We start from the raw sequence: 8,832 nt of genomic DNA, 5'->3' as shown, positions 1-8,832 counted from the left end.
GCGAGTTGATTTAAAGTCGAGCGATACGAGCGGCGCGATTAATTACAATAACTGTTTATCAACACGTATTAATCATGGTTTAACATGCTCCCAGCTCGTGTTGACCCAAGCAAAATGGCGTGCAGCGGAGTTCCGGTCATGTTGCAAGGTAGCTGCAAGGATCCTGGCCAGAAGGAGCCTCCTTACCCTGTGGGCTTGCCTTTATTTTTTTAAGTTTAGTGGGCGGCATAAAAGGAAGATGTTTGGAGAGCCTAATTTCGTTTTTAAATGATTATGACCTTATTTTTGGTATGCTATGCGTTTGTGAAACACTCACGTTTGATGCCTTTTTCATTGACCCCTTACTAATTCACGACCGCCTAAACAGATGCTTATCCGCTTTTTAAGTCCGTGACCAATTCCACTTATGAGCATATTTTACACGCAGCCCCACCATCCAAAACGCTGCCCTGCGGCGTTAATTTTATCTGGAAAGCTAAGTGTGCGCGTGTGTGGGCAATTAGGCGAGGAGTATTATCGGCAGTACCACTAAAATGCGCAGAGGAGAAGTTTCAAGCGACAGCCACTGATGGTGACTGTTGCTGCCGGGGAAGTCCCTTTTCCTTCTACTCGCGCACTCCACTCGCACACTCACTCAGTCACACACGCACCCACACTCACACTGTGACAGACTGCGCGAACACCCTCGCATTTGTCGCTGTGGAGCCATTAGATCCACGGGGAACTCAATGGACGTTGACGGCCGTCTTGCCAGCTGCATGCTAAATAAACCTCCTCGAACAACAACTAAACCAGCTCACGAGAATTGTGCAGGGAACTCGACTAGGGGATACTCAGCCGTATTCAGTCATGTGAATCGTGCTACTGTAATAGTACTTCCATCTCTAGAGCACTGCTGAAAACGTAGATTTAACTTCTTACTTTCCGATTGCTAAGAATGACAAACTTTATCCCACTGCACTGAAATCGTATCTCTTCTTAAACGAAATGCATATACCTTATATTATTATATTAATTTGATTAATAGAGTGTTAGCTTGGCTTAAATCGAAGCTATTCAGCAGCTGCATATGTCTGGGACCTTTTATTCAAATTGGTCCAACAACCAATAGTGAAAAGCCTTTAATGCATTTCCCTCGTATGCCCCACATTACAGAGCATACCCAAATGACGGGCTAAAAAAGCGCAGCAGCGGCGAGCGACAGTTACAGGCAGAATGCGTTGTAATTGTCAGCTGAAAGGACATGCGAGGAGGGGGGTGTCCGAGTGTGGCAACAATCCTGGCCGGAACAATTGGCTCGGTGCTCAATTTGAGCCAGTGGCGCGTGTCGCAGAAGACGCCAATAAAGCCGCACGTCAGTCCGAAGGAGGGAATCCGGAAAAAAGGAAGCAACGGCAAGTTGCAACAGACGTGCCATGAAATCCAGGGTGCAACGTCAAGGGGAACTGGGAGTCGAACTATGGAATCGGAAGGCATTCGAAGGGTGCAGCAGATTTGGGCATTTGATTTGTTTGAGGGGATTATTAATTACAGAGCAGGCGCAGGAGGACGATGGCCACAAATCTGTTCGATTGTAAGGATGGGGCCCGGCTGGTGAACGAGGTGATATACTCCTGCCGAATGTCTGATGTATGGCTATTGAGACAACTTTGATTGGCCTGCCGGTGATTTATGCCGGAGCTCATTAATTATGCTTGTTGGCCCGATGTTGATTTAGTCACCTTGTCGTGGGCCTGCCAACGGCTTTCGGGGCAAAAAATCAAAGGTGAAAGAGATACCAGCAGGGTCACCTGTCCGCCTAACGAGGTTCATAATTAGCAGCCCTTGAAATGCGATCTGTCCATCGGTGCCGAGTTAGATGGCCAACCTTCGGAGCGTGACACTCGACCAACCGGGGATGGGGATTTATGGTGGGAAATAATGGCCAAGGAGTCCCCGCCGATGAGCCATGTAAATCGTCCTTTTCCATCAGGTGGGCGAATTCACAGAGTTACAAACTTAATCGAGCGTTGCAATTGCTGGAAATCGCCTCCTAACTCGTCTCAGCCAAATTCAATTATTTCCGTCGCCCACTTACAACAGCACTAGTAATGATATACATATAAACTGCTCCGGGAGGCGAGGGGAGGGGATCCAATCAAAGGACCGACTTGAAATTGCATTTAGGCAACCTGTGCCGCCAACTGTGCACGCATTTTATGCATTTTATTGGACACGAAGGCAAAGGTGAAAGCATAGAGCTTGGAGATTGGAGCTTGGAACTCGGAGCTCAGACATCCAAGGTGTTCAGTGCTTTGCATCTGCAAATATAGGTATTAGATTAATGTTAGAGCTGCGCCAGAGATTTCCAGCGAAATGAAATGGAATAATTGAGAGGTTGCAGTGCGGTTCGCAGCGCTATCGGCGTTTTGAAGGGTTTTTCTATTGCGAATAATTGGAATACCAACATCGCTGCTAGGGATACAAGTTTCCATCACTGGCAATATGATTGGAGCCTTGGAAAGGTCTTCCGATTTCAGTCAGAAGGATAAATATTCAGCTATACTTCTATTTTTGATCAGCTTGAAATATTCGTAAATAGTAACCAAATTGAAGGATCTTTCATTGCTTTCGAAGACACACACTTTGTGCTATAATATGGGCAGCATGCCGAAATTCTCGTTGTACTACAAGGTTAGAGACCAACTCCAATGATTTCGTTGATTCGTGCAGATGGAGCTCTATGAACGCTATGTTCTAAGTACACTTATAAAATAAAAACCCCTGGCTGCAAGCACGTTGTGGAAATGTCTGCGCTTTTGGGGCTTTCGGAGTTTATAAGCACACGTGCCGTATGACAGTCCCACTCCGTAGTTCTGCCAGCCGTCCTTTGTCAACGACGTGTTTAGTTTTTTGCCCTGGTTGCCATGATTGCCGTGGACACCGTTTGCCAGGCGGCTTAAGACGCCTGCGACTTGCCCGGAATGACAGACCGAGTGGAAGCAAGGACCTCCAGGCCAGACCTCCCACCTGGATCACTTGAAAGGGACGTAATGCATAATTGAAATCTCCGATTGCAACGACAGTTCCACGCAAAGCTGCCCGCTTTTCGGGGCCATTGAAAAACGGCTACAATGTTTTTCAAACGACATCCACTGCAGGGCAGGCCGCATGCGCCGATTCGAGTGGAACCCATTGCGACTACTGTGTTTCTGTGTTCCTTCAAAAGCGAGGTGCTGGGCCAAGTGAAGCCTCAGTGCTACGTCGGCTGGCTAACCAGACGCTTGGCTCCGCAACTGGAAGCTGGCAAAGGGCAAAGGGGCAGGAGTGGATAGCGATAGAGTCGAATACCGATGCGAATACTGACTGGCGTAACGGTCTTTTGAATAATTGAAGCAGTGCGTGCCAAACTCGATACAAATTGATTGCTCATACGCCGCGTGGCCCGGCCCGGCACAAAGGAAAGGAAAATAGAAATTGTTGCATGCTCCCGGGCGCAATTGTTGATTGATATTTGCTGGTGCAGTGAGTGTGTGTGAGTGCGATTTGTGTGCGATTCGAATTCAAATGCTTTTTGATTAAAGCTCGCGCGTGAATAGTTTTCCATGCAATCGGAAAAATCTCTTGTGCCGCCCAAGTTCGCTAATTGCTCAATGGCGTTAGCTTTGTTCTGGCTCTTTAAATTGCAGGGTAAGTTGTTGCCATATAAGCTATATAAACGGCATGCAGCTGAACAGATTCCCTGTTCTGTTTGTGGTGTTAACAAATAGGCGTTGATCCCCAAAATTCAGCAAACATAACGAAGAGTCAAGGACGCTTTCAAACCTTTCTCACACGGCCTAATGCTCCTAGCTGCTGACTTTTTAGGGACCATTTTCATTGCCAGGCAACTGGCCGGCTGCTATTTCTCAGCGCCTTCTCAGGCTTTCTGCGAAATCACTTAGCAATTTGTGGCCCCATTCGAGAATCCTTTTCAGCGACGCTTTTCTTTCTGCGGCTGTCATTGTGCAGTCTGTTTAATTTCACAATTCATTTCATGTCAATCGAATTGTCTAAGGATGTCGGCCAGATTCTCCTCCTCCGGCGCTAGTGTCGCTATCTCGCAACCGCAAAAAGGAGATAAGAAGGCGGCAAGTTGGCTGTCACGATGCTTGAGTTTGATGTATTAACGGATCCGGACTTCAGGCTTGGCTTCCAACTGGAAATGGACCATAAAATGCGAACGGCTCGCATTAAATTCGCCCATTCTGCGTCTGGTTTAGCTGGCGATAAACCTAATAGTAAACATTCCCCTTTGTTGACTCTATCTATTGGATTATGTTGTCTCCTACACAAAGCTTAAGAGCCTGTGGTTTGGGCCACGACATAGTTAGAGCTCTGTTATCCTGCCGGAGGACCTGCACCTCTGTCGGTACTTTGCGAAAGTACCCCAGTTCCCAAGTCCGTCGAGTGTTGAGTACACTTTTAAATCAATTTTAAATCATATGAAGGCACGCAGATCTTTAATAGTATGTCGCCCCAAAAGTGTTTAGTATGCCATGCAAAATCTAACTCATCAATTTATTTTATCCGATTTCGGTATAATCGCATTGGTGATCAAAGTAAAGCATTGACTTAAGTTGGAGATTCCTTGCTAAATTTAAGACAAATTTACTTGTTAGTTTTGAGCTTATAATGTTATTAAGTATCTTAATATTTAACCTAAATGCCAATATACAATATGAGCTTAAAATGTACCCATTTAAACATAGCGTTAAGGTCTTAAAGTCATAGCCGAAACAGGTACAGAGTAACTTTAAACATGCGTATATGTCTAAATTTGCCCAAAAATAGATTATAAATAAATGTCCTTTTATTGTGAAAAAGCACTCTCGCAGTGCCATTTACGCGGCCGAAACAATTTGGTTGGCCTGACAGGCCAACAGGCAAGCAGGCGAGTCGTGGCAAATCGTGGCAAATGGAGCGGACACCAGGGCGTATGCTTAATCGTTTTCACACGGCCCAAACGACGGCGGCTGCAGCTGTGTGATGGCCCGGACAAATGGAATATTCATATCTGGTGATAAACATACATCTAAACATAATCCATTGTGAAGTACTGGGAGTGCTTCAAACAAGTTGCTTACCTAACAAAAAGCGCCAAGGATGGAGGATAACTGCTCGCGTCCTGATTTCTGCCTTAGGAAGTTCGCGGCGCAACGCCTACAGTTTTTGTGGCGGCTTTCGGCCGGCTTTACTTTTGCTGACTGCTATTTTATGGTGGCCATTAAAGGAAATTGAATATAATTTTGTTTGCTAAGCTCTTCCATAAACTCCCAAGGGCCAAGTGGCTTGAGCTCTTGGTGTTGCCGTGTGATTCCCACTTCCCACCACCCACCACCCTCAGTTTTTCATATTTTATCGGGTTCAGGGGGCAGAAAAGGTCAGTGGTCCCATGGAACATTGGCCGTGGATTTCGCGTGCAGCTCGGATTCTGGACACTGGCCACTGGCCAGTTGAATGGTGGAATGTGATTGGGAAATTGCACAAGAAGTGGCAGATTTCGCAGCTTAAATTCGAGCCTACCCTTTGACCTCCGAGATGACGAATGAAGCACCCATTTTTGTGCCCTGTGCTTTGGCTGCTCAAATATCTTGGCATCCTGACAGCCAGTCCATTCTGATTTGTTTGCTGGCCCGGATCCAGTCAATATTATGGTCATTTGGACAGACTGGGCCGCAGCCACAGCTCTTAACTTTTAGCATCTTAGACCACCTGCTTACCGATTTCATTATTTATTGAAGTTCGTAAAGCAAAACCTGCATATTGGCACTCTGCTCCGCTTTTCGGGAGTGGGAATTCGCAAATAATAAATTGTTTCTGCGGTTGCTCCGCCCACTTTGCCCATTTCACCCATTTCCCCCTTTGTGTGGCCTTCACTTTGCCTGTTTGCTTTGGCTTAGTCCTCAGCTTGCTGTTTGTTCTTGCTGTTTGGTTATCTTGGGGCTTTTCCCATGGATTTGCAATCGGACGGAAAACATTGTTTTCATTTAATTTAAATGTTTTCGTATCATTGCCGCGAAACCCTTCGAAAATCATTTGTAACGTTATTTTGTCGGGCATTTGCTTCTGACTATTTTTTGTATGGATAGATTTAAATGATGAATGACAATGCCAAAGGGCCCTTAACGAGAACCCAATGTGTTTAGCTTTAGAAAAAACTACAAATATTTTGCACATTTTTTTTGGATTGATCTTTTTGTTTCCTGCAAATATTCAAATTTAAAGTCTTAAAGCACAGTAATTGCTGAAGCATATTTGGCTTAAACATTTAGGAAATCAACTCCGTTTTGAGTTCAATAAGAAACCACCGAAGTGGTTATCGCCTCCTTTTCGGTGTAGTCGAGTTGTCTTTTGTGGTTTGTGTTAAGTAAATGATTCGCCTGATTCACCAGGTGACAGCACATAAATTCAAGGAGCCTCTATTCATCTGGCCGTGACACCATCATCAATCAATTTCACAGATAATTCACCAGAACATCATTGTAATTCGATGCAAAAAGCCATTTCCTTGCTGTTGTCATTGCTTAAATAAATAAATTCCTGGGCGAGAGTCGAAAAAACATCTCACATAATTAAGACAAACCCCGGCTTAAATTGACATTTCCCCGAGAGCAAGCTGGCAAAAAAGCCGAAAAATAAAATACGAAAACATTTCATTTCAGTCCTTCCACGCCAGATGATAAATTGAGTGATGACGCAAAAAGGGTCCCTGCTGAAAGCGGGGGACTCGCACCTGATCTCGATTGTCGACCAGCTCCCCAAAGCGGAGCCATTGTAATTTTGATGGGAGCGTAAACCACGCAAGGTCAGCAGGACATTGCGCATACGACGTGGTGAGCGGGCTGCGGTTAAATCTAATAAACATTTCCGGCCCTCTGCACGCATGAATGTTAATGTTTATGCGAATGAGAGTATGGATGCTCCCCAACTTCTCGACTCGAGACAGCAGTTTTCAGCCAGGGCTTAATGTACTAGAAATGATGGCCCAGAGCTCGGGAGGCGCTTAAAACCAAGACATAGTTACTGGTTACGGGTAACTGACATCTTCCTCGGGCAGTGCCAAGACTCGCTGGCAACTTTATTTGCTGAGAGATAAATCCACTTGACTGGGAAGTTGGCCCATTTAGATGGACAGATTTGATGCACGCGTCAAAGTTTTAATAGTGGACCATTTGAAAGGGTTTCTCAACTGCCGGCGGACATTTTCCGAATTTCCCTGCGATTAAATTAGCCCAAGCTCAAGTTCGGTGAAATCTCGGGCAGTAATTTGATTTCCGACTCCTAATTAACGAGCGTAGCTTAAAGTTACCGCTGTTGAATCGGCCTCTCTGCTGACTGCTGTGCCAACTACACGTGTTTAACAAGTCCATGAAGTTCGTCACAAAGTTTGGTGCCTTTCTTTTTTTCCTGCCAGCTGCCATCTGTGGCTTTCCCATTTTCCTGCGGACCAGCCGCTGACGTTGTCGTAGCGATGACGACATCCGGCGACATTTCTTTTCACTGCTCCAGACCGCTCTTCAGTCCGCCATTCCAGGCTTTTCATCCTTCGTCCTTGCCTGTCGCATCTGATTCCTGAATGTGGGCGTGGGCACTGTGGGTGCAGGGTGCAGGGTCATTAAAAGCAAATACGTTCTGCGAAAACATGCCGTTCTTCCTGGAACAGTTTATATGATTGCGGCGGAAATCGGATTTAACCGGAGGGGTTGAGAGATCTGGTTTATAATCGGGTAAAACGATGATGATGAAATATTTAACAGATTCAAATATAAGACTTTATTGCTCTATTATATTTAATCTTTCGAGTGTTTTTACCCAGAGACTTCGTCTTACGCGGACGAGATTGCTGCACTTAATTTATTGTATCTGCTCTCCTCGGGGATGAAGACATTCGTCTGAGCAAAGGTATTTCTCTTAATTGCGCCAAAGGTGGTTGCCATGGCCACGAAGCACTCCCAGTGCCGAAACTCCGCAAATGACTTGGCAATTTAATGGGCTGTCCATGTAACTGGAACCGGGATACCCGAGCAGCCGTAGTTTGTGTCCTGTGGCGTGCCAGTTGGTGGTACATTTTGACCCATGGTGCAGGCCGGGATGACAGTCAGCCATTGTGATGTCGGTTTTTGCACTGGCAGAAGCCCTCTTTCCATACCCATACCCATACCCATTCACATTCCCATTCCCTATCCTATCGCCATCGCCATTCCCGTTCCCGTTCCCGGCTGGTGGCCTAATGTCTGTTTGGTTTCTTGGCACGACATGCCTGGCGTCTTGTGATGAAAAACTTATCATAAAACTTTGGCAAAACTGCAAAGTTGTCAAGGTTTTTGTCATTCGCCTGTCTCTCTATTCTCTGCGCTGTTTTTGAGCTTGTGGCTTGCTGAAATAATTATAAATAACTTAAAAGCAGCAAAGCAGCAAAGCAGCAGAGCAGCAAAGCGGCAACGGGCGGCAAAAACCGACAGCCCATAAACAAATCCCATCCAGAGAGTGGTTGTGCCCCACAATGTATGCTAGCTCAAGCACGCGATATTACGATTTTAGCATTTAATTCTTACGCTTTAATTGGCCCTATAAGCAGCAACTAAAATCGAAGCCACTCCACGTCAAATGGCCAATCGATGGCTCAAGAGCGGCCACTCAAGCGAACAATAAAAATGCTCGAGCCAGGACATGAAAGTATCCGTGCACAGACATATGTATATACATTGCCTGCCCAATGATTTGTTTGTCTGCTCCTGCTCCTGCCATTGACAGACTGTCATAAATATGATACACACAATATGGCAAGCCAAAAACTACAGATTCGTATAC

General features: G+C 45.7%; 1 protein-coding gene across 1 annotated transcript in view; it reads left to right on the top strand.

Annotated features, from left to right (window-relative positions):
- Window positions 1-3,232: 3,232 nt before the first annotated feature.
- LOC6528804 overlaps window positions 3,233-8,832 on the top strand; it is a 40,903-nt gene continuing 35,303 nt past the window's right edge. The window contains exon 1 of the mRNA XM_002089800.3: window positions 3,233-3,669. The gene's annotated coding sequence lies outside the window, so the exon portion shown is untranslated. The remainder of the gene's footprint in view (window positions 3,670-8,832) is intronic.

This window comes from Drosophila yakuba, chromosome 2L (assembly GCF_016746365.2).
Source record: "Drosophila yakuba strain Tai18E2 chromosome 2L, Prin_Dyak_Tai18E2_2.1, whole genome shotgun sequence".
Lineage (NCBI taxonomy): Eukaryota > Metazoa > Arthropoda > Insecta > Diptera > Drosophilidae > Drosophila > Drosophila yakuba.
Note: the sequence above shows the minus strand (reverse complement) of the source record. Positions and strands in the feature narration are given on the sequence as shown.